Source organism: Neodiprion virginianus, chromosome 7 (assembly GCF_021901495.1).
Source record: "Neodiprion virginianus isolate iyNeoVirg1 chromosome 7, iyNeoVirg1.1, whole genome shotgun sequence".
Taxonomy (NCBI): Eukaryota; Metazoa; Arthropoda; class Insecta; order Hymenoptera; family Diprionidae; genus Neodiprion; species Neodiprion virginianus.
The window spans coordinates 12,555,082-12,582,027 of record NC_060883.1 but is presented as its reverse complement, the minus strand read 5'-3'; the positions used below and the strand labels follow the sequence as shown (position 1 = coordinate 12,582,027).

Here is a 26,946-nt window from a genome sequence, read left to right as displayed (position 1 = left end):
AGTAAACAACCGTTGGGCTTCTCTAGAAAAAAAAAGATCCTAATTCCTCTTAGTGAACTAGAAAAAGCTTTAAAAATATGTTTTGATTCGGCAATATTCAAATTTAACAATGACACGTATGCACAACAATTCGGGTTGCCCATGGGATCCCCTCTCTCTCCAATTTTGTCAGATCTTGTCATGGAAGACTTAGAAAGGTCATGCATTAGCAATCTAGACTTTGATTTACCGTTCTATTTGCGATACGTTGATGATATTCTAACTGCAGTCCCTAAAGAAAAAATAGATTACACACTAAATATTTTCAACCGTTATCATCCACGACTGCAATTCACTATTGAAATAGAAGATAATAACGCCATCAATTTCCTTGATTTATTGCTAATACACAACAACAATAATATCAAAACAGTTTGGTTTCACAAAAAAACCTGGTCTCAAAGATATTTGAATTTCAATTCCCACCACCCGATGTCCTACAAAATAGGCACCATCTTTAACCTCGTTGACCGAGCCATCAAACTCTCAAGTACAGAATTCCACGAAAAAAATCTGTCACTCATATACAATATACTAAGATGGAATGATTATCCTCATGGCCTATTACACAAACATATAAATAAGAGACGCTCCTACATCAACAACTTACCTGACAATAATATTGACTCTTCTCCCGCAGACGATAACAATAGACTTAATACTACATTTATTCCCATCCCATATGTATCTGGCCTCTTTGAGTCATTGAACCGTCTATTTACTAAACATAATGTTAAGTTTGTTGGAAAAAATTCAAAAGATTTACAAATAGTCTTTGACACGGGAAAAGATGGGATCCCCAAGGGCAAACGATCCAATGTCGTGTATAAAATACCTTGCAATGATTGCAACCAAGTTTATATCGGACAAACTGACCGCCACCTAAACACCAGAATCAAAGAACATCAACGCAATGTACATGAGATTGAAGAACGTCACACTGCTCTAACAAAACATATGATCAATAAACAACATACTTTTAGCTACGGCAATACAAACATCCTTTGTGAAGAACCTAATTATTATAAAAGACGATTACTAGAAATGTGCAATATTGTAGGACACACCAATTCCGTTAATCTTAGACAAGATGTTGAACATTTAAGTAATATTTACAAACCGCTAATCTCCGCCCACACAACACATATTGTTTAACCTTAACTAGACACATAAAATTATTGTCCCTATAGCACAGTTTTTCTACATAATTTTTTCACATACTATTTTTCTGTTATTCTGTATAATTGTTTATATTAGGTTCACCTTCACTCTGGATCATATTTGTTTCTCCCATCAGTCGCTATTCACTAGTTGACCTAATCGGTTCAACCAAAAATAATTTTTGTTAGACATGGAGAACATAGTCATAAAGATCCCAGCTCCACTTCTTGGACATTGTGCAAACTAATTTTACTGCTAAAAAGACCTTCTTTAAAACCTTTCAATACAATGACATATAGACTGTGAAGAAACATAGTTTTTTAATCTTTTTAATTAATGACTCCCAACTCGTAACTCCTACATGTAAAACAACCAGAAGAGTGACAATGACTACCGTTACTCAAAGAACATTGTCTCCACAAATTGTAAATTATGAATTCGACTGCATCTTAGTCCGTTTACTATATTTAAAAAAAAGGTAAATAACACTCTTAAGCCTATCTTTTTTCAATTAATCAAAATGTACTCACTAACCAATAATATATAATAGCCCTAAGAGTATTACATCTACAGCATTTGATGTCTGATTGTACTTCTATTATAAAAAATGTTTGTTGTTCTTGACAGTTAAATAAATAAATCGTTCTGAGGAGGGCCCGTATCCGGGCCGAAACGTTAACTAAAATTACGTTCACATAATTGACCGATCACCAAGATTCAATAACAGATTATATACGAGGTCGAGAATTCCTACTCATCATACTAATAGGCTGACATAGTTATCTTGTATCGTTCGAGTTGAGGTGAGAGTTTTTGTGTATTTTTATTGTTCTTCTTGAAGATGCCTAATAGCGGCTTTTGATCCGTGATCAGTTTGAATTTTCTTCCTGCCAGATATTGATGGAAGTGGTCGGTGGCTTTGATCAGCGCTAGCGCCTTATGTTCAGTTTGTGAGTAATTTCTTTGGGTTTTCGTAAGGGTCTTCGAACTGTATTCAATTACCTTCTCCGATTTGCCGGGCATTTCGTGAGTAAAAACTGCTCCGATTCCGATTGGCGAAACGTCTGCTGAGACAAGTGGGAGTTTGTCGTCGTAGTGCGTTAAAACTTCCAATCCCATCAATCTTCTTTTGAGTTCTTCGAAGGCTCTTTGCTCTGCATCTCCCCAAGTCCACTTGTTTCCTTCGTCCAGTCATCAGTGCAATGGCTCTGCAATTTTTGCGCGGTTTTTCATAAGCCTCCCATAAAAGTTTATTCCTCCTAGGAAAACTTGAAGTTCCTTTTTATCTTTTGGTGCAGGAATTCGTTGGATTGCTTTTAATTTATCCTCCATTGGGCTGATTCCTTTCGCCGAAATAGTGTGTCCTAGAAATTCCATGGTTTTTACTCCGAAAATAGATTTTTCTACGTTGATTTTAAGGTTTGCCTCGTGCAGCCGCTTCAAAACTTTTTTCACACGTGCATCGTGTTCTTCTCTTACTAGTCCTTAGATTTTAATGTTGTCTATATATATTTGTACGCCAGGAATGCTCTGTAAAATCTGAGTCATGTGGTGCTGAAAAATTTTTGGTTCAGCCGACAATCCATCTAGTAATCTTGTGACTCTGAAAAGGCCGATATGTGTGCTTATTGTGAGAATTCCCAATGTTTTCTCATCAACGCATAGTTGTTTGTATGCGTTTTCCAGATCGATTTGTGAAAAAAATTATCCGCTGTTCAGCGTCGCGATAGCTTCAGACACAGCGGGAATGGGGTATTGTGGATCTTTAATTTTTGGGTTTACCGTGTCTTTATAAGTCTCCCACTACTCTTATTTTCCCATTTGCTCTTTTAACGAAGTCTGCAGGAGTTGCCCAGTCTGACTGCATCACAGGAATAAGCATTCCTTGGTTTTGCATACTTTTTAACGCTTCGCTTGTTGCTTCCTGTAACGCGTATGGGACACGCCTTGCTTTAATAAATTTCGGTTGTGCTCCTTCTTTCAATTGGATGCTTATGGGAATCCAATTGTGTCCTTCTAGTTTTGAAGATGTTATGAGCGGAAACTCTCTGATCATTTTTGTATAATCAGTTTTTATTTTTTTTCCGTGATGAATGCCCATTATTTTTATTCCAAGATCATCAAACCAGTCTCTTCCGAGAAGGTTTGGTCCGATCGTTTCTTGTAAGATAGTCACCGGTAAATTCCAGTAGCAACCCTTTCCTCAGCTACTTTTATCTCCGAAGTTTTTCTTTTGATTCGCAATTTTATTTACCGCATTTGCCTCTTTTTTCGGAGTAATTTTTGCTGATCTGCAGTCGATTCTACGTTTCGAGCAATTTTTAACGCTTTACTTAACGTGAGTCCGTCTGGATTTGCGTCCTCGTCTAATTCCTCGTGCCTTCGGCACAAATATCTTTGTAACTCCTCGTCTCTGATACCCGCTACAAATCGGTCGCGAAGCATTATTTCTAATGGTAATTTTTCTGTAAAACCCCCAAATTTGCTTTCTTGGGCCAGTTTCCTGAGTTCGCGAACAAAATCTTGTAACGATTCTTCATCTAATTGGTCGCAGTTGTGAAACTGAACTCTGTTTAGTGAAAAATTCGATGATTTACCGAAATGTTCCTTGTATTTCTTTACGATCTCGTCGTATGGCACCTTTTTCGGTTTTTTCGGAAGGCAAAAAGATTTTATTATAGGATATGTTTACCCCGACGGCAGTAAGAAGAGTAAATCGTTTTTTACCTTCCTCAGTGATGCTGTTGGCTTCAAGATAAAACTCGAATAGGTCGGCGTAGTCTTCCCATAGCTGTATTTCTGGATCAAAGTCCACCAATTTGCCTATCGCTCGTGCCATGTCTTTTTCCACTCGCACTTCCGAGCTAGAACCGTCGACAATCTCGCTGTCCTTCTCGTCCGATTTTTTTATAAATTCACGCACTAAAACTCTCAAAGCGTCTATATTCGCGTTTTCAGGAACCTCTATACTTATTCTCTCACATATCGTCAATAATTCAGATTTAGTATGATTTATTATCCATCCGGTTTTGTTTTCGTTTATTAGAATTTCTATTTGCGGCCAGTCTCACGGAGGACTCATTCGGAGCACGCGTAGATTTATTATCCTCGTCGCCAATGTTATGTATGAAATAAGACGGGACCCAGCGTTATTCCATTATCAATCGTTTATTACGGAGCGGTGTTTACATTGTCACTCCCGAGACGAGACTACTTGTCCTCGAGCTCGGGCAAGACCCACAGGTCTTCGTAGTTTGTAAGAATATAGATATATAGCAAAAACCTAATATTTTAACCTTGATTTTAGGAATTTCATTTTTTTTTCTTGTCGACGACTTTTTCCTAAACAGTTCTTGACATGCCCCAACTTTGTATGCATGTTTCGTGAGCTACCAGCCTTTGTAAAAAAAAAATTTAAATTACGGCATTATTCAAACGTAACATTAAATTTTATTGAATATATAATGTAAAATTTGGTACATCGAGACTGGTTTATTTGATAGAATAAGTTTTTCGATTTTGAAGTATTTTAGTCCATTATTCTTTCAACCCCCGTATGTTCTGATGCTCTTGCTGTACAGATATTTGATCCTGTTTCTTCTGTCCAAGCGTGAGTTTTCTGTATTCCTTTAATACCTTTCACGTATTTCTACTTAGCTACTTTTGCCTCACAGGATAATTCTAGTTCGTCTGCAGTGATATGAAGGCGTTTGATTGCTAAAATGTATTTTCTTACTGTATCAATAAACGAAGAAGCGTCTTGGATGAATTCGGTTGGTTATTTAAAAAGATTGTGCTTCGTTGCATAATGCTTTATCAACCCACCTGTGACATCGCAAGCTTCTTTTATATGGCCCGTAGCAGTAAATCCATGTTTTTATGACCAATTGAAAACTTTCTGAAAGTGAAAAAAATTCCGCGCATTTGAAATTAAAATAATTTTGAAATCAGTCCAGTGGTTCAAAGTTTATAGTCATTTGAATAAAAGAACAAATTCAGAATTGATAAAAGCTAAAAAAAAAACAAATTGAAAAATCCGTACAGGGCTCAAGAACTTTGCTCAAAAAAAAAATCCTGAAATACGGGTCCCCTTAGATTGTTCTAAGAATGACATATTAAATTACTGCGTGATTTGTATTTTTGGTCTCGACCTGCCTGAGTACTTTGAGGTGGAATCAGCCTGATTCTTGACCTTCTCTGTACTGCCTCGAATTTGTCGCTGCATACACTTTAAGTACTTTTAAATACTTCGCATTTTGAACCTCATGCAATTCTATGCTTTCGTCGACTTGTTCCCTTTACTTGGCACTTTTCTAGTTGATCACCTGTATTGATATCATGAAACAAAAAAGCTGTAGTCAGTAGATGAGAACTTAGACACTCTAAGTCGGCTTAGATGATCCCGTCGAGATTCAAGTTTCCACATTTGGACTGAGAAAATATCTGACCCACTCTGCCCAGAAAGTACGACTACGCACTATAGCCTCATGTTAGATGGCGCATAATATTTTTTACTCATTACATATGATACCGATTCATGACGTTTTTCTGAAATTTCTCAGTTCTTTGCACTACTCCAGTTTATGCTATCATTGGCTGAATTCAAACAATAACCTATATTTGAAATTCAGAAATTTTGTTTCTAAGTAACAAACGTACTCAGACTGCAGAACTGACTTACGATGAATACGTTTGCTCTGATTTTTACTGCATAAATGTCGATGTGATATATATTTATGAAATAAATTTTTCTGATCAAAAATTCACGAATTTCAACCAAAGTAACGTTATCTGCTTCTTCCATCATCCAACATATTGCATGATTTGAACTTTGTTTTCATGATACTGAAGCTGACATGTGTATTCTTCACGATTAACAGAAAGTATGACACTGAAATTCTATTCAAAGGCTAAATCATATTGATGAACAATGTACTTGAAAGTAATTTGTCAAGGGCTTTCATACTCTGTGTTTATTGTCGCTATCTAATTATGCGTCCATACAGGCATTTTCGTCAGAGGTAAGCAATGAAAAATCTCAGGTTATACGCGCAAATTTCGTATTATCCTCATGTACTCTCAAAATTGATATGCATTTTATATGACGACTATGACGCTCGGTCAGATCATAACTATAAATATGTGTGTAGTATATGACACGATGTATGCATGGGTGTGCATGTACAGTGAACAGGAAGGGGCCCGCAGAAATTTGCATTTTAAGATGGCCCGGTCTCCCCGGCTCCTCAGCGACAAGCTATAAAGTTTATACGTCCATTAAGCTGACACAACCACTTACTCATAATGGCCTATTTTTGTTGGGTGATTTAATTGCCTTTAATTTGCTATTTATTTGCCGAACTATCGATTTTTTTGCTTCATCCCTTAATCGAAAATTTTTGGCGTTGCCAACTTTATGTTAGGCCGGCCAAGCCATACGTAAAAACACGTATAAGGTAAGTGGAGAAAAAAGTCGAATAGAAGTATATTTTTTTGCTACTTATTTGCTCGCGAGATGCGCCAATTTTAATTGTTTTACTCACCCCTATACCAACCCTCACCCCTATACCAAAAAACACGCCGAAAGGGTCGAAGTCTCGAAAAATAGAGCGCACTATTATTTTATGCTATTTATTTTGTCGCGATATGGGCCATCTTCAGCTTTTTCTCCCCACCCCTTATCCGAAATAACCACCCTCTAAATCCTGACTCGGGTAAGAAGAGATCAAGAGCGGTGAAATTTCCAAAAATGAGGTACACCAGTTTTTTTTTTGTTATTCATTTGCTCGCAATATAAGCTGTTTTCAGATTCTTGGCCCCACCCCCCATCCGAAGTAACCACGCTGTGGATTTTGACTTCAAAAGGAAAAGATCGAGTGCGGTAGAATGACGATAAATGGGGTGAATTATTATTTACTTTTTTCTTTGCCATTCCCTTGTTCACGATCTGAGACATCGTCAAATTCTTTGTCGATTCAAATCTGAAATTAGTTCGCCGATTTTCTTTCTACCCCAAACTCAGAATACGGTTCACGAGTATTATTGATAAAATTGGTTACATAATAATTATAGAAATAAACTAACGGTCATACCATATCCGTGTTCGTTTGACTATCGCTATATGTGCACATGTATTGGTCACAAATCATTTGGATACATTCTGTGATACCTACTATAATATTGAATTTCCATATTTTATATTACGAAGTGCTTTTTGAGGTATCCTCACGATAGTGATCTATCATCCGTATACGGTGCTAAATTTAGCGTGGCAACAAGGAGGGCAAAGCTACCCAAAATGTACATAAACAAGTGTTGGCACGGCAATAGGTATTCTCATTCGACGCTCTCCTGTAGAAGCGCTCATCCGACGAGCCAAACAATCAGCTAGGCCTCTCTGCTGATTTGGTCATGCATTTAAATTTTCCTTATCGATTACTTGCTTCCAATATCCAAATTTTTTTTAATCATCATTGGAGATTTCAATGTATCCTTCTGCCTGGCGCATCTGTCGCTCTCTCTAGGAATCAAACCATTAATCAAGTCACTCATTAATAACGAATATCAGTTAAAATCTTCACGATTATACCGAGGTATTTGGCGCCGACATCGTCGCCATACCCATTTGCTTTTGTTTTCTACTATATTAACGATTATTTATGTAGGGACCGGGAGAGAAGGGAGTAATGATCGTGAAGATCAAATTAATCGAGAAAAAGCAAATGATTTTATTAAATTGAACAAACAAAAATGATTCAAAGATCACGTGGTTATAACTGCTTCGCTCGCGACCGTGTCCGAGTGCCCACTGCCTCGTTTCTCTCTCCCCCCTTCTTTTGTTCTAACGTCCCACCAGGGCCGTCACCTCGAACGTTGGAACCCCACCCTACATTCGGCCATTCCTGAGTTCCTCTGGCCCCCGGAGAATAATACCGGTAGGGCTTCATCTGGTCAGCTGCTGCGAAGGTCATTTTAGGACCCTCTCCATCGATCTCGCGGATGACTTCGTATCTATCGCATCCTTTTACTTGCGATATCTTATACGGACCCAGATATTTGTCTCGTACTTTCGATCCAGGATTGAATTGCGTTCGTTTGATGGCCACAAGGTCCCCTACGTGGTAAGACACAGCTGGCTTGCACCGTCGCTCGTGTTGCTTCTTATTTTCCAACTGAATCGCCGCGATATTTTCTTTAGCGATTGCTCTTAACTTTTCTCTTGTTTCGTCAAAAGCGTTGACGACTAGTAGATTGGCTATGAGAGTTCTAGATCCAAACATGGCGGCGTGCCCCCCATGCCCCCCCCCCGCCACCCCATTTTTTTTTTTTTTTTTTTTTTTTTTTGATGGTGGCCATTTTGATTTTTTTGGGTGGCGGCCATTTTGATTTTTTGGATGGCGGCCATTTTGATTTTTTGATGACGGCCATTTTGATTTTTTGATGACGGCCATTTTGACGGCGACTATGATTTTTTGATGGCGACCATTTTGATTTTTTGCTTAGTCAGACGGGCGGCCATTCACACAGCTGCCATTTTGATTTTTGCTCAGTCGGATGGGCAGCCATTTTTATTTTTACCGTCAGACGGTTTGACAATGTGATTTTCGCTATGACGTCATCAGTATAATCGACCGATTTTGCAGTCTGCCGAGCAGCCATTCAGACAACGGACATTTTGATTTTCATCGTCCGACAGTTTGATAATATGATTTTCGCTATGATGTCACCAGTTGGCCATTTTTTGATTTTTGCCCAGTCGGATGGGCGGCCATTTTGATTTTTATCGTCAGACAGTTTGACAATGTGATTTATTTCTTGGCCGGCCGAATAGCCATTTTGATTTTCGCCGTTACCCGTAAACTTTCTCGCTAATAGTTTGCCTCCAGACGAAAATTTTACATTTGAAAAATATTAATAGAATTCATTGTAGTTATATATTTTCGCCGTTACCCGTAAACTTTCGTGCCAATAGTTTGCCCCCAGGCGAAAAATAATATTTTCCACGTACTTTGAATACATTCTTTTGCGCTAATCGATCGGTTGGCGGCATGGCAATTAGATGGACGGGGAATGCTGATGACGACCCGTAAACTTTCTCGCTAATAGTTTACCCCCACAGCGAAAATTTTAAATTTGAAAAATATTAATAGAATTCATTGTAGTTATATATATATATATATAATATATATTTCAAATTACAGTTGCACTTAATGCTAAGTAAAGCCGGGGATGTTCGCCGCAATTAGATGGGTTGGGAATGTTGATGGCGATTCGTAAACTTTCGCGCTAATAGTTTACCCCCAGAGCGAAAAATAATATTTTCCATGTACATCGAATACACTCGAATTACAGTTGCACTTAATTCTTTTAAGTAAAGCTGGGGAAGTTCGCTACAATTAGATAGATCGATGGGATGTTGATAACGAACCGTAAACTTTCACGCTAATAGTTTCCCTCCCAGGGCGAAAAATAATAGGTTCGGCATGTCATTTTGATTTTTCACCGTTACCCGTAAACTTCCACCGTCTGTATAAAAAGGGTTGGCACATCAAAGTTGCACATCAGTGAGTCTATAATTCTTGTGAGACGAACGCACTAAAATCATCATGATACGTAGTAACCAGTTTACCGAGGAAGAAATAATTATAGGATTCAACGATGCGACTTCGGAGTTTTCGCTCCAAGATCTTCGGCGACTCATTGAATGTGTCCGGAGAGCTCGTGCGCAACCGCGCAGACCGCACAGGGTATATGTTGGGGACATAGCATTAATCCTGCATTTCCAAAAATGGGGAAATGAGGTGATCGCGATCTTTTCGGACATCGAACCAGATGATGATGATGATGGACGCGAAGCCGATTGGATCGAGCGTAGTCAAGTCAACGAGGAATAATATACGTCCCGATATATGATTGTGCGCCCGGAAAACGTTCAACGACTGCAGCAGTGTTTGCCCTCAGAGTGAAAATAATATTTTCACCATACTTCAAATACATTCTTTTGTGCCAATCGACCGGGTGGCGGTACTGCAATTAGATAGACTGTGAATGTTGATGGTGATCCGTAAACTTTCACGCTAATAGTTTACCTCCAGGCTTATTTCCCACTCGATGTGGTGAGTGGTATATAAACGTAGGCCTATTCCGATGATGACGCCGTTCTCATCGTCTCTTCGCGTCGTGAACTGCTCGTACTAGTGAAAAACAAGAAACCCATTGAAACGTGATGGATCTAACAAAAGTTAACCACGCCGGTCGTCTGGAGAAGCCGCCAACCAAAAAGATGTCAGAACTTGAAATTGGAGCGACGTACAACATCACGGGCTTACGGTTGGTCAAAACGAAATTTGGGGCACGTGTTCTGGTGATGATCGATGAGGATTACAACGTCTTCTTACCACCGAGAATCGCAAGGGTCCTGCAAGAAGATTCAAATCAGCTGGCTGAAATGTGCAACATGGCGGAGCAAAATCGCCTGCAAATGAAATATCTTGGTGGTGAATTCAACAAGCTCGAATTTTCATGCAGTTATGCACCATAAATAAACTATGCGATCCCCAACCATCACCTCTACAAAAATTCACCAGCGAGGGGATGAATGCAGGCATGCCGGGGATCGAACTTTCACCAAGCGGATCCCAGCGGGAGTTGTAACGAATCTCGGAAATATCAACCGATACCAGCCTCTCGCTGCGGGGCTTTCGACATTCGTTGAGCTGCCTAAGGACATTCAGCGGAAGAGGGTGGTTGTGAACGTGAAAAACAAAGATGATTATTGTGAATATTTACGTTTGATGCCTCTGGTGATCCGCCATCATGCGGAAACGATTTAGACTAGATTTGAAAATGTGAATTCATATACTTAACATTTATTTATGTACTCATTTATTTATTATCAATATATTGAGAAATTATTCATTTTTATTCGTTTACCACGAGAAAAGTTTTCAGAAAACGAAAAAAAGTTTCCAGAAAACGAAAAAAAGTTTTCAAAAAATGAAAAAAAGTTTTCAGAAAATGAAAAAAAGTTTTCGGGAAATGAAAAAAAGTTTTTCGAAAACTTTTTTCCCATTTGATTAACACGTAAATAAAGTTTTCAGGAAATGAAAATAAGTTTTCTGAAAATGAAAAAAAGTTTTCTGAAAATGAAAATAAGTTTTCTGAAAATGAAAAAAAGTTTTCTGAAAATGAAAATAAGTTTTCTGAAGATGAAAAAAAGTGTAATAATCGTATGGAAAATTGCAGATTATTATTATTATTATTATTATTATTACTATTATTATTTTCACGGTATCGAGTATGGCACATGTGCATGCAAAGGGGATAAGTGCGGAAATATTTGTATATTCAAATCTTTTATTGTAATTCGAAAATACATGCAAATTATGTTACATGTCTGTTTTATTTATCCAGCTATTGTGCGAACTATCAAAAACCCAACCTCTTCACATAGACCCGATTCCCTCGTCTGTGTAATACTTTCTCCACAAGATAGCCGTTGGGGTATTTTAGCATGCGGTCATATCGACGAGATCAGCTTGCCAGGTCTCATCCAGTTCACATACATCTACGAATCGGCGCGGATAGTTGCGCCGAGCCTGTCTGTGAAGTTCGGTTGCTATTACAGCCTTCATTGTTCCCCGCTCTTCACCTTTCAATTTTTCGAATCGCTGGCCAACCACTCTGGTTCCTCAATCGATACTAATTCCTCTGCTGGCCTGCCCCCGCGTCGGTGTTGCTTGCTTCCCAACGGTGCTAATTCCCCTGCTGGCCTGCCCCCGCGTCGGTGTTGCTTGCTCCCCCCAATATGTTTGAGGCGACTCAACTCATCTTCAATGATTTTGTTATTTATGCGCAGCTGTTTCAACTCCTCGTTGTGATTATGCGCGAAACTCGCAAAATTTGATTGAAAAGTATCCACAATATCCACAGCCATAGATTGTAAAGCGGTATTGAGAACTTTTAAGGAAACGGCATCGTTTTCCATCTGAGGATCGGCGATATTACACAATCGTTTGCTGTCTATATCGTAGTGGTTATCGGCGGTGGTTTTGAATCCAACACCCTGAGGCCCACGAATAAATTTTTTACCCCCACCGCGCTCCGAGTGCCGTCCAAATATGTCTATACTCATCACGGGGGCGGTCACAGAACAAATGATGATTCGATGTTCATCCGCCGCTAATAAACCATTCCAGCCTCACGCAACTCCTCAATAATGGAGACTATTTCGTTGGAATGGCTGGTATTGCCTGCAGCCTGTGACGCCATAAGCAGCCGGAGACGATCTACAATTTCATTCGGATCATCCCAGTAGACGTAATCAACATCTCGGCCAGCCTTTCGCGCAATCTTATAGTCGGGCAAGCCTTTACCCGATTTGTTTGGCGAGCCGACGTGTTTTGCAATGAAATTTCTATACTTTGCGCTCTTTAAATCATCTCGAAGGCTTCCATCAGCTTGATAACGTTTTCGATGTGCATTTGTCGTTGTTACAATTTTTATGTAATTATTCTTGTCAGCGTCATTTACAACCGATGCATCGGGCGATTTTTTAAACAATAATTCAAGTAATCCTGGTGTTCTCTCATAACTTTTATCTCCCACATTGACCTGATTATCAGTGAAATTGATTGGTGTATCACCAATCATCATGCCGTTCGTTAACTTTCGAACACCGTATATGGTATCCAAATCCCTCTTTTTGCTTGTGCTAAACATTTTCAAATATTGCGCCATGGAACCCCTTGTTTTTTTCGCCGGCGTACTTGTAGTAGAAATTTCATCAAACTTCAGTGTTTTATCGTTTGCATCCATGAAATTCCCATCGCTCATATCCTCATCTTCCGCAACGTCACCATCATCATCATCATCATCATCATCATCATCTCTGGTACTCTCACCATCTTTTTCTTCTTCTTCTTCTTCTTCTTTTTTCATTGTAACATGCGGTAGTTCCGTTTTAATTTCTTATTTAATATGCCGCTGCTGCGGCTTTGAAGTATCCACTAATTGTTGCAATGGCGTTATTAATGGCTTGAATACCTCCCCCATAACCTGTTCGGTCGTGTCCTTGTCCAACTTGAGCATCTTATGCTTCCGTCGTATGATATCGGATGCTTTCGATATTTCACGCAATGTATCGCTATGCTTACGAATCTTGGCACTCTCCATGTTGCCGGACCGATTGTTGCAATAAAACTGTGAAAGTTTATGCTAGTTTATGCTTATAAAGCAGTCAAACCCCTTCCTATATCGCCCCTCATTGATTTCGCTATCCTTGTCAATTACGGTAAAACTGTATTTGTCATCATTCCAGCATGCCGAGCACAAGTCTTTAAATTGCTGATACGTCATGTCTGTGTTCACATGATCACTGTAGATGTGTTTCAGATTCATATCATCCTGTCGAAATAGCACCAATAAGTTTGCATTGTCACGCACTAGGTGTTTTGGAATGCGCGCATACGTTTGACTCAGATAAAAGCTATCGATATCACGATGCCTGCCCATGCTGAAGTATGCTCTGATATTATCTTGCTTTTCACAGGCCACATCGTCGAAAATCATAACAGAGTTGGGGCGAGCATCTTCCGGTTTTACAACCTCGTCGTTCTCACGAAACGGGAAATAACCCACACCATGCACGGGTTCTAGCAACTTTCGCAAAAGTTGATACTTTGGCTGGATGAGAGATTTCGAATAGACGTAGACATTTTCGAATCGCAATCCATTGCCGTGCGCGATGAGTGAGAGAAGAGCATTAGTTTTACCACAATTCGATGGCCCGCAAAAAATTGCCCTCACGGTATTTGGTAGCAATTTTCCATGCCGTTTTTCTATCTTCCCCTTTGCATGTTGAACCATTTTATCAAAATTCTCGATAGGTAGTTTATCGGGTTGATCTTGAAATCTCATGATGCTTCGTGAGCATGACAACGAGAACTGAAATGACGGCATATAAATTCCCCCCTTTTTATAGAAGTCACGTTAGTTGTTGCTGGACTATGAGGACGTGCACACGGAAGAAACGCGGTGGTGGTTTGTTAAATAAAATCATCAATCATCTCCCAGTTGAATTGCACGTACCAGGGTATCAGTACTGTGGACCTGGAACAAAATTAGCCAAGAGGTTGGCTCGTGGCGATTTGGGGATCAATCCGCTGGATGTCGCATGCAAAGACCACGACATTGCATACGCAAAGAATCGCGATATTGCGGCGAGAAATCTTGCCGATAAAGCGCTCGCTGAGAAGGCGTGGAATCGCGTCCTGGCCAAGGACGCTAGTGTGGGCGAAAAGGCAGTAGCCTGGGGAGTCACCAACACCATGAAAGCTAAATCTAAACTCGGAATGGGCTTAGCTGCGAAGCTATCGAAACTTGAAGCGGCCGCGAAAAAGAAATCTGGAACAGGTGGAAAGAATAAACATCGGAAGAGAACGGTGAATCTTAAGTCCATCATCACAGCAGCAAAGGATGCCATGCGACCGGGTTATAAAGCCGTTGAGTCGGCGTTGGCGGGCGCTCGTGCGGCTGCACGTGGGATTGTGAAGAATGGTCGTTTGCCTCGCGTTATACCTGTGCCCGATAAAATTGGTGGCTTCCTACCGTTTCTCATTCCAATTCTGGCTGGTCTGAGCGCTACTGGAGCTCTTGCGGGTGGTGCTGCAGGTATAGCTAAAGCCGTCAACGACGCTAGTGCCAACAAACATCGGTTGAACGAGGCCAAACGGCACAATACAACAATGGAGGCGATTGCTTTGGGCAAGGGATTATACCTGCGACCCTACCGCAGCGGAATGGGCCTGTACTTACGTCCGGCAAAAAACTGATACAGCTACCACACCGAGCTCTCACCAACATCGATTTACTCAAATATGCTAAAAATATGAAAATTTCGCATTTTCGCGGTGTTTTCATGCGGAATGATCTGCCTAAGTCGGGGGCAAAAATGCGGGAATCTGCAATTATGAATCTTGACGATAAAAACGGCCCAGGGACACATTGGGTTGCGTACAAGAAAAATGGTGACCATGTTGCGTATTTCGATAGTTTCGGTGATTTGAAGCCACCTAAGGAGCTGATGAGGTATCTCGGTGTTGGTAGCGTTGAATACAACCACAAGAGGTATCAGGAATATGATACTGTGATTTGCGGGCACTTATGCCTCAAATTTCTCAGCGAACAGTTATAAAAAGACAAGTGTGACAGAAGCAAGCATCAGTCATGTCGGAATCGTTGACGTTAACACTGTCAGGTACATCCTCCGTGCTGGAGGCTCAATATTTCCCCCCAATCGAGTTATCGCCGGAGAAAAACTATGTTCTCGGACTCGTCGAGTTCCTAACATTCAATTCAATACCCAATATTTATGAAACATGTAATAAATTTTACCTGAAACGGGCGGACAACAGCAGAGAGATCATTACAATACCCACGGGGAGCTATGAAATTGAGGATATTGAAAAATTTCTGTGTAAGGAGCTACCCTCCGACGTCACCCTCAGTCTGAGAGCTAACGACAGCGAGCTGAACAGTGAAGTCACGTGCAATCATGTGGTAGACTTTAAGCCCAAAGATTCCATCGGCAGATTGTTGGGATTTAAAGCGGTTGAGCTAGCACGAGGCGTTACTCATAAATCTGAATTACCAGTGGCTATACTGAAGGTTAATACTTTACGCATTGAGTGTAACATAACCGCGGGGGCGTACATAAACGGGCGTCGAGCTCATACGATTCACGAATTTTTCCCAACCGTTCCATCAGGATATAAGATTGTCGAAGTGCCTGCCAGCATCATTTACCTACCAATCGCCGTACCGTCGATACAGCATTTGCAGCTGAGAATAGTTGATCAAGACGACGAGCTGATTAATTTTCGTGGTGAAACGATTACTGTGCGTTTACACGTGAAAACACTGAAATAATGGGAATCGTGTTTGAGACAAGAAAGTTGGGCAAAAGTTATAAAACTCAAACGTCATGGCCAAAAATCGTCAGTCGCCCGACACCTCTGACAACGTTTACACCGCCTACGAGACTGACACCTCTGAACGTTCGGTTTCTCCAGAGCCTAGGTCTTCGATTACGTGGAAATTTTGGAAAATAAAAATTCGTGTTCGCTGTATCCTGTGTGTGTTACCATGGAAAAAATAATAGAAATACAGAAACCTGTGGTATTCGACGAATCGATCGCGCACTCTGACATTCATGCTCATCAGCCGTTTGAATCATCCACCTTCCAGAACAACGATGAAATCCGTATTGTTGTTCAACATCAAGACTTGTGTCTACTGCCTAGTAAAAGCTCTCTACACATTCATGGAAAAATCACAAAGGCTGATGGCGTGGCTGCGGTGGCGGTTACGAAATTGATCAATATGGCCGTTTGCCACTTGTTCGAGGAAGTTCGCTATGAGTTGAACGGTGTAGAGATTGATCGGAATAAAAATGTCGGCATCACCAGCACTATGAAGGGTTACGTATCCTTGAGTCCGGGCCAGCAATATAGTTTGGAAAATACCGGGTGGTTAAGTGGGGATAACGAACTAACCGATGCCAATGGAAATTTCGATGTTGTTTTACCGTTAAATTATGTGCTAGGCTTCGCCGAGGATTATTGCCGAGTTGTTGTTAATGCTAAACATGAGTTAATTCTCACACGTTCCAACACCGATTTGAATGCCGTTATTCAGACCGCGGCGACGGAAAACTTTAAAATCACCCTAAATAAAATTGAGTGGTTGTTGCCATACATCAAACTGGCGGATGAATCGAAAATCCAGCTACTCAACTACATCGCCACGGATCCAGCCATATCCATGAGTTTTCGTTCTTGGGAAACGTACGTGTATCCGATGCTCCCGTCAACAACGCGGCATATATGGTCAGTCAAGACATCGACGCAGCTTGAGAAGCCGAGATATGTCGTTCTAGGATTTCAAACTGCAAGGAGAAACGAGCCGCTGAAAAATGCTGGCGTATTTGATCATTGTCGGATCAGAGATGTAAAACTCTTCCTCAACTCGCAGTGCTATCCCTACGGAAATATGAATCTTGATATATCCAATAATCAATACGCCATTCTCTATGACATGTATGTTCGGTTTCAAATGGCCTACTACAACAAAGAAGCTGAGCCTTTGCTATCGAAGCGCGAATTTATAAACCGTGGCCCCCTTATCGCCATCGATTGCTCCAAGCAGAACGAAACATTGAAAACTGGACCTGTCGACATTCGATTGGAATTTGACTCTAGCATCGCGTTTCCACCACACACTTCTGCCTACTGCATGATCTTGCATGATCGCATTGTTGAATATAATCCGATTAGTGGTGCTGTGAAAAAATTGGTATAAGTCAATTTTGAGATGGTATGTTTAATTATTACTATTATTGTATGAATAATGGAGATGTGTGTAAAGTTATTTGTGCAATTTAAAATGTGCTGATCCATCACCATTATGTCTAGCTGAAAACAGAATGTAATTGTTGATGAATAAAAAATATCTATTCAATGCATCCAACAGCCATTTTAGCGCGAAAGTTTACGAATCGCCATCAACATTCCCAACCCATCTAATTGCGGCGAACATCCCCGGCTTTACTTAGCATTAAGTGCAACTGTAATTTGAAATATATATTATATATATATATATATAACTACAATGAATTCTATTAATATTTTTCAAATGTAAAATTTTCGCTGTGGGGGTAAACTATTAGCGAGAAAGTTTACGGGTCGTCATCAGCATTCCCCGTCCATCTAATTGCCATGCCGCCAACCGATCGATTAGCGCAAAAGAATGTATTTGAAGTACGTGGAAAATATTATTTTTCGCCTGGGGGCAAACTATTGGCACGAAAGTTTACGGGTAACGGCGAAAATATATAACTACAATGAATTCTATTAATATTTTTCAAATGTAAAATTTTCGTCTGGAGGCAAACTATTAGCGAGAAAGTTTACGGGTAACGGCGAAAATCAAAATGGCTATTTCGGCCTGCCAAGAAATAAATCACATTGTCAAACTGTCTGACGATAAAAATCAAAATGGCCGCCCATCCGACTGGGGCAAAAATCAAAAAATGGCCAACTGGTGACATCATAGCGAAAATCATATTATCAAACTGTCGGACGATGAAAATCAAAATGCCCGCTGTCTGAATGGCTGCTCGGCAGACTGCAAAATCGGTCGATTATACTGATGACGTCATAGCGAAAATCACATTGTCAAACTGTCTGACGGTAAAAATAAAAATGGCTGCCCATCCGACTGAGCAAAAATCAAAATGGCAGCTGTGTGAATGGCCGCCCGTCTGACTAAGCAAAAAATCAAAATGGTCGCCATCAAAAAATCATAGTCGCCGTCAAAATGGCCGCCATCCAAAAAATCAAAATGGCAGCTGTGTGAATGGCCGCCCGTCTGACTAAGCAAAAAATCAAAATGGTCGCCATCAAAAAATCATAGTCGCCGTCAAAATGGCCGCCATCCAAAAAATCAAAATGGCCGCCACCCAAAAAATCAAAATGGCCACCATAAAAAAAAAAAAAAAAAAAAAAGGGGGGGGGCACGGGGGGGGGGCATGGGGGGCACGCCGCCATGTTTGGATCTAGAACTCTCATAGCCAATCTACTACGACTGCTTGTTCGATGAGCGCCTGCAGCTCGACGTCCTTCTTCTGACGCATGGGTAGCCCCACGAGAACCTCGAACGGACTGGTGCCAATGCTTCGTTGATACGTGCTATTAATAGCACGCTGCACTGTATCGACGTGGCGATACCACTTGTTAGGACAATCTTGAGTTAGTTTCGTGAGTATCAGGATGATTATTCTGTTGATACGTCCGACCTGACCATTTCCTCTCGGCACACCCGTTGTGATCAGGATATGCCCGATGTTTTTTTCTTCACAATAGTCATTGAATTGGGACGACGTGAACGCTGAACCGCGGTCGCTGATGATACACCGAGGATTTCCAAAAATTTTCTGCTGCGTCTTCAGTTTGTCAATGACCTCTCTGGACGTCGTCGACTTCGTTGGATAAATCCATACAAATTTAGAGAAGCCATCGACGACTACGAAGAGATGCTTATACATCTTTGTGGTCGCATCCATTGGTCCGAGGTGATCCACATAATAGACCGCCAGAGGGACGTCTCCTTTTGGTATCGGCCTCAAGAAACCTTCTTTTTTACCGTGTTTTGCCTCCGCCAATATACAGGGGACGCAGCAACTTACGTATTCGTCGAGCTTTTGAGCCAAACCCGGAATGTAGTACTCGGATTTTATGGATTCCACCATTTTTTATCGCCAAAATGACCATTCTCGTGCGCCTTTCTTGTCACGTCCTGTTGCATGCTTGCCGATAACACGATGAGATTTCGATCGTCTACTTGTTTCTTCAAAATACCGTCCTCGCAAAGATAATCCTCGTAAGGCCCCTTCTCCAAAATCTGCTTGATCACTCGCAGTCTTTCTTCACCATCTTGTTGTTGTCGTATCATCGGAGTTATTTTGTCTACGACGGTCATCACGGGGTAACGACTTAGAGCATCGACATGTTTAAGGCGAGAATTGACGCGGTGCTCGACTTCGTATTCAAATTCTTCGAGAGCCAGAGCCCAGCGGGCCACCTTCGGAGAAATATCGTTCTTGTTCAGCGTCTTCTGTAACGCGGAACAGTCAGTCACTAGTTTGAATTTAATGCCGAGTAAATAAACGCGGAACTTCTTGACGGCTTGTATCACAGCTAGCGTTTCGAGTTCGTAGGAGTGCAATTTCTTTTCTGCGTCTGACGTCTTTCGGCTCATGAAATAAACTGCGTAGAAACGGTCATCGTCGTCAGTCTTTTGCAACAACGCCGCCCCATATCGGTCTTTGCTGGCATCTGTGTGCACTTCAGTCTGCGCGTCAGGACAATATATCCGCAACACAGGTTCACTAGTTAACAGTCGTTTCAGCTCTTCGGAAGCCTGCTCTTCTTTGTTTCCAAATTGAAATCGTTGATCATTCTTCAGTACGTCGGAAAGGGGCTTCGTGATCTTGGCGTAATCTCGGATAAACTTGCGAAAATAGCCGGTCAAACCCAAAAAGCTCTGAATGGCTTTCGTAGAACCTGGCACCGGAAAACTTTTTACGGCCTTAATTTTCGTAGGCGACGGACCAACAGCACCATTCTCGATCACGTAGCCCAGGTACTCGACTCGACTCTTCAGAAACTCACACTTTTTCCAGTTGATCGAGAGTCCCTTTCCGCTGCGACGGCGAGAGTCTTTTTCAAATTCACCAGGGCTTCTTCTGCGTCTCTTCCAGGTACGATTAAATCGTCCATGTATGTAAATACCACTCCCTCTCGCCCAAGCTCGTGGAACACTTCGTCGATAAAGCGCAAAAACGACGTAGGACTGCTGCATAGCCCGAACGGGGTCTTCAAAAACTCGAATTGTCCGTCCGGTGTCACAAACGACGTATATTGCACACTGCTGGCACCGACCGGAACGTGGAAGAACCCGTTCTTCAGATCCAGCACTGAGAACATGCGAGCATGCGCGAGCGCATCGATTCGGTCATCGATCAACGGCATCGGAAATCTGTCTCTTACTATTTTTTTATTCAACTGTCTGCAATCAATGCACACGCGATACTCTCCATTTTTCTTTGGCACGATTACCACCGGGCTAGAATACTTGCTTCGACTTGGCCGTATGCTTTTTTTGGGTAACCACTCACCGATTTGGGCGTCTAATATCGCTTTTTCTTTGATCGACAGTCGTCGCGGACTCAAACACACCGGAACGTCATTCTCCAACACGATATTCGTCTCGACACTCGTTTGCACTTCCTTCCGCGGGTTGTACTCTTTAATGAGCTCCTCGATTGTTTCGCAATATCGACTGTCAATGTCTACTTTCTCCGTTTCAACGTAATTCACGAGGCATTCACTTAACCCGCCACTGTCATTGTCTTTCGACCTCATCTCCTCACTGTCACTTTTCTTCGACGTCAACTTACCGATTGTCACTCGACCACCTTCGATACGCACGTCCATTGCTCTCGTGAGATCTTTACCAAGGAGCATGCTGTGGTTCATGGCGAAATCCGGCACCACGTACACGTCACCGTCGTATTTTTCGCCCTGAATCACCATGCCGACACGTAAAAGTCCTGCGGCTTTAACGGTGGCTTTTCCGACGCCCTGAAAAATTTTCCCCGTCACCTGCAACGGCGGTTCCCCAATTTTCTCGTACTCACTTTTCTTCAACACCGTTTGTTGCGTCCCCGTATCGATCATCGCTTTTATCAACGCACCGTTGATTTCGACTATGATCTCGTCGTCTGTCGCCATTTGGTTAATCGCGGTGAGCACGTTTACACTGTCTTTTTTTTTGTTTATTGGGGTCGTCGCACTTAGCCGCAATCTGTCCAAATTTATTACACTCAAAGCACTTAGGCCCTTTTTCTTTTTCCGGACACTCGCGCGCGATGTGCTCAGCCGAACCGCACCCGAAACACCGTGAGCTTTTAACTGTCGTGTTTTTCGTTGTACCCTGTGGAGCGGTTGTATCTCTCGTCTTTCCTTTCGGCGGCTCACTTCGCTGTTTTTTCTGGCTTTTCTCTTTTATTCGATCATACCGTTCCAAATTTCTCCTTAATTCCGTGATCGTGGAAGCGCTGTACAAAATAGCCTTGTTGTTTTCGTCGTCAACAACACCGTCGATCACGTACTGCATGAGCGCTTCCTCTTCGATCGTACCTTGATTAGCGATTTCACTCATGGCGTACAAATATTGTCGCGGCGTCTCGATGTTCAGTCTCTTCCGTTTCGCAAGCTGCGCGTGAACGGTCGCGCTGTTAATCTTCGTTTCGAACTCACGGGCGAGTAGTCGGTTCATCTTTTTCAACGTCGAGAGGCCCTTTTGCAACGCGATATATTGTTTCGCCGAACCACACAACAGTCATTTCGCGTATATCACTTTCTGTAAATCACTCCAGCCCAATAGAATACTTGCGTCTTCGAATTCCTCAATCCACTTTTCCACCGAAAGTTTGTCGTCTCCGGAGAAATTCGAAATACTGCCTTCGACATCTTTAATAGTGAACAAGCTTCCTGGGTCACGCGGTCGCGCTGCTGTCCTTCGCTCGTCTCGTCGTCGTCTTGTTCTTCTCGCTTCAGCCCCACGATCGTTCCTGTCATCGTCATCGGTATCAGCTGTCTGCTCGCTGACCAATTCCGCCTCTGAACTTTCTGCGTCGTCCTCGCCCGTGTTTTCGTCTTCGCTCGTGTTGCCGCCTTCGCCGTCGCCGTCGTCTTTGGCATTTTCTTCGTACCGCCTCAATCGAGATACCAGTTGCGCCTTTTTCCCTTCCGTCGGTAACTTTAACTGTTCTAATTTACTTCTGAGCTCTTTTACCGACATTTTCTGCACCGGCGTTGAACAGGGCATTTGTTCGTTTCCTTTGTTTTCTTTTTCTTTGTCGCCCGAGCCGCCGCCGGGCTCCCCTGGGATCGTGGCGACCTTCCTCGTGCCCTCTGGGGTGTCATCTTTGTCTTCGAACGATCTTTCGACAACCATTGTTGACGCTACGTTGCGGTTTTCACTATACTTTGTCGTGACTTCAACTTTATTTTCAGCTTAACGGCCGATGTTTCCGTCTTCTCGTTTTTCAACTTCTCCGTCTTTCGTCTTTCACTGTTCGTCTTCTCGTTTTTCAACTTTTCGTCTTTCGTCTTTCCCTGTTCGTCTTCTTGTTTTTCGTCCTTTCGTCGTTAGTCTTTCAACTTTTCGTCTTTCGTCTTTTGCGTCTCACGTCGTTTTTCAAAATCTCGAGACTAGCGCTTGTTCTCGCGATCCCGGACGAGCCCCCATATGTAGGGACCGGGAGAGAAGGGAGTAATGACCGTGAAGATCAAATTAATCAAGAAAAAGCAAATGATTTTATTAAATTGAACAAACAAAAGTGATTCAAAGATCACGTGGTTATAACTGCTTCGCTCGCGACCGTATCCGAGTGCCCACTACCTCATTTCTCTCTCCCCCCTTCTTTTGTTCTAACGTCCCACCAGGGCCGTCACCTCGAACGTCGGAACCCGACCCCACATTTATTTATTTGATTAATTATTATTATTTGATTGGCCCGCTAAGTACCACTTATCAATATATATTTTTTTTTGAATTTTCAATACTATTAAGCAGCAGTTTCCAATCTTTTGTTTGCAATCACGCAGTGGCAGCAAGCTTAAGTAGCACACTTATAATTGGATATCTCACTTGGAAAGATACAATTAAGTTTCAATCATGTTTTTATTGTGAATCAACAGATATGTACACTTGGAGACAATGAATCTCAGATGGCTAATTTTTTACACTAGATAGTTATGTTGGCAAGACAGAGAAACCTACAGCGCCATAGTCGGCTGAGCGTGAAACAAACCTAATCTCAACAAACATAACATAACCTGTCTGCGATTGAAGCGCGGGCCTAAAAAATATAGATATAGCGCGCGTTATAGCTACGCGAGTGACGCTCTCGGGCGAGCGCTCAACGTCGGCAACCGAGCCGAGTCGCAGCGAAAAAGTTCAGTTCTCTACGAAACATTGTAGCAAATACACACTCCTTCATGTATTTTAAGATTTTACTGTTGAATTAAAGATATTTTCATGCCAATGATGTCGAACTCCTTTTCAATCCCAACATAACCCGTGACTGTCGAATCTAACCTTAGAATACCGCGGGGATAATGACTTGTTGGATTGACACGTTATTTTCGACGATTCGACGGTCATGGGTTATGTTACGTTTATTGAGATTGAGTTTGTTTCGCGCTCGGCCAACTATGAAGGTGTGGGTTTTCCTGTGTTGCCCACATAACTGTCTAGTTGAAAATTGACAATTCGAAAATTTGGTGATTTCGAAAAATTAAGGACGGAGTCAGGAATCGAACCTGGCGTCTAGAGATGCTTAGCCGGGGCCTTACTTCACTAGACCACCTAGCCGCCCTGACTCTGATGTTAACATCTACATAAGACATTCTTATATACAGTGCTTGAAGAGACAAAAATTCTTATTCACAGATATCAGGCACACGAAAAATGGGAAAAAAGTTTTCTGAAACTTTTTTTCAATTTCTGAAAACTTTTTTTCGTTTTCTGAAAATTTTTTTTCATTTTCTGAAAACTTTTCTCGTGATAAACGAATAAATATAAATAATTGCTCGATATATTGAAAATAAATAAATGAATAATTGTTAAGTATATGAATTCGCATTTTGAAACTTCAAATCCATTAAACGTCGTATTGATCGTGAAACGTTTCCGACCTATGGTGGATTGTCCAAGGCGTCGAACATCAAATATTTACATCGATTCTACGTCTACAGTTTTATCCTATAGCTATTGGGGGACTGGGACAAACCCCCAAGGTACGGTGTCGGTCTGTCCAGGTATCAATTGCCGCTTGTCATCCTGCCAACTCAGAGCTAATTTTTTTTATACGATCGTGCTTGCTTCGTGATTTTTGCTGCGGTTTAAACACCGTGGAAGAGCCAACTCTTGGTAAGCCATCAGACAACGCTTATGATCATCAAACGTGATGCTATTTATCGATGAATTTTTCACACCCTTGGCACGCTTACTCACTTTTAGGCCACTGTCATATTTTTCCCCATCCTCACCCATCGTAGTAAATGTGTACAGCTTTGCTCGCAGTCCCACAAATTCTGTCATAATTTTACCATTATTTTCATCCTTCATTAGCCCTAATTGTTTTTTGTTTTTAAGGGGAATACCATACACATTGTCGGACGGATAGTCAGAGGTATCAAACATTGTATCTACACCACGTTTGATAATATCGTAGATATTAGGCACACTGAATTGACAAATAAGGCTGTCTGTGTCGATATACATCAATCTGGCTTATTTGTTCGAAAAGTTGGTTTTAATATAATTATAGTGGAAATCGTAGAGAAAGATTTTTGACAGATGTAGAATTGATGCGCCGACGTAAATAGGTTTGGCGGAGTGAACTTTGACACGATTCATTTCAATGATAACCATATCAGTGCCAAATACGGTGCAGCTGTGAAAGTATGCTCGGGCAATTAGTGTTCTCGCACCACCTCTTCCCTCCCATTTTGTGACCGATTTAACATCTTTATGATTCCGCACGTTCTCCATAGTCTTGCCGAACACAGCGTTGTTCATTAGTTTCTAAAAGTTTCTCTGAAATTCATTCCTAGACCGCTCACGCATGTCTGTGTTGAGAGTGATGTACGGCTCGAGCCATGGAGATTGTGCAAACTTCAAAATTCTATGCACTTTCGTTAATTTCAATTGTAAACTCAAACACTGTTTCAAATTTCTATAGTGCAATATATACTTTGTTTTGGGGTGAAGGGTGGTCGTGAGTTAGGCATTTTTACTACCTGGAGAAGTAAAATGTTCAGAACAAAGAGGCAAGTCTTTGTGATCCTCGTGATGTTCTACAGGGTAGTCCAAATCTACCTCCAGAAAGTAACCGATCAGCGAATCGTCCGGATGACTTGTTATATCGATGTGCTGATACTCCCACTCGAACGAGCCGATTGGTAAATGCACGCTCATGGCTGCACCGTACAGATTATTCACGTCAAAATACGTGAGATATGATTTCACGTTACTAGGATCAAAATCTTTTCCCATGAATTTATTATTGGCCCGAGCGTATCGATTAGAACATTGTGCTACGCCACCTCGAATGGCTCTTTCGACAAATAACACCATTTCAGGGTCGTCTAAAAGTTGCAAATTTACATGAGTATACTTGAGCATCGCGTCGAAAGCAAGTCCCGGTGCAGTGTAGTAGTGCAACGGATCTAAATCGTATGTTTTGATGCAGCTAGCGGGGAAATTTTCGAAAATATCGGCAAGCAAAAGAACATTGGTCTCCAAATATAAATCAGAATAGCCCCCTAATGACTCTAAATGGAATTCCCCCCAAAACAGTTTTCGCGTGCTCGTAATCGACATCCCTAATATTTGAATTGGTGAGATGAGAGTAGAAATGCGCCTTTTCAGGTAATCGCGTTTCATCGAGTTTCCTCCAACAATCGACGTATTCATATGGAAAACGCCTTTGCGGGTCATCAAACTGGACTGAGTCGGATTATTATAAAATTTACGTGTTATGCGTTTATCGGTATCGGTCGAATATGTGAAAAGTTGATCGATGCTGCTAGCCATAAATCGAAACGAATCCATGAATCTCAAGTGCATCATTGTTCCATCGACGCGTTTCGTGAAGGATATATATTTTTCCTTATTTATGGGTAGCAGTGTAATTTTACCGGGGAAATTGACGCGAGGGATTTTATTAAAAAGTGGGAATGGTAACCGGACAAATTGTGGAAAACTATTGGAATTGTGTGCGCATCTCTGAAATTTAAATTACACTGATTATGAGCAGGACCACGATATTTACCCGTGAAGTGACAGTGATCGTAACACTTTTTCTCCTCAGGGGTACACAGTTTTTTACAAATATAACAATTCTTTGCGCGCATGTGACGATCGCGTTGCACTTGGGTAAGAGCCTTCATCGGAATTATGTTTTTGATGCGTGACTCTACTTGAATTGATGAATCTTCAAGCTGTTCCATAAACCAATGTATGCAATCGACACCGCGTTTACCGTGGAACTCCGATAACGTCTCGTCGTACGTGCAATGTACGTAGTACCCCACACTGTGCGGGACATGGTTT

General features: G+C 41.5%; 1 protein-coding gene across 2 annotated transcripts in view; it reads right to left on the bottom strand.

Annotated features, from left to right (window-relative positions):
* The window catches only part of LOC124309248 (regulating synaptic membrane exocytosis protein 1), a 1,429,783-nt gene that overhangs the window by 56,766 nt on the left and 1,346,071 nt on the right, over positions 1 to 26,946 (bottom strand). The gene's annotated exons all lie outside the window — the stretch shown is intronic.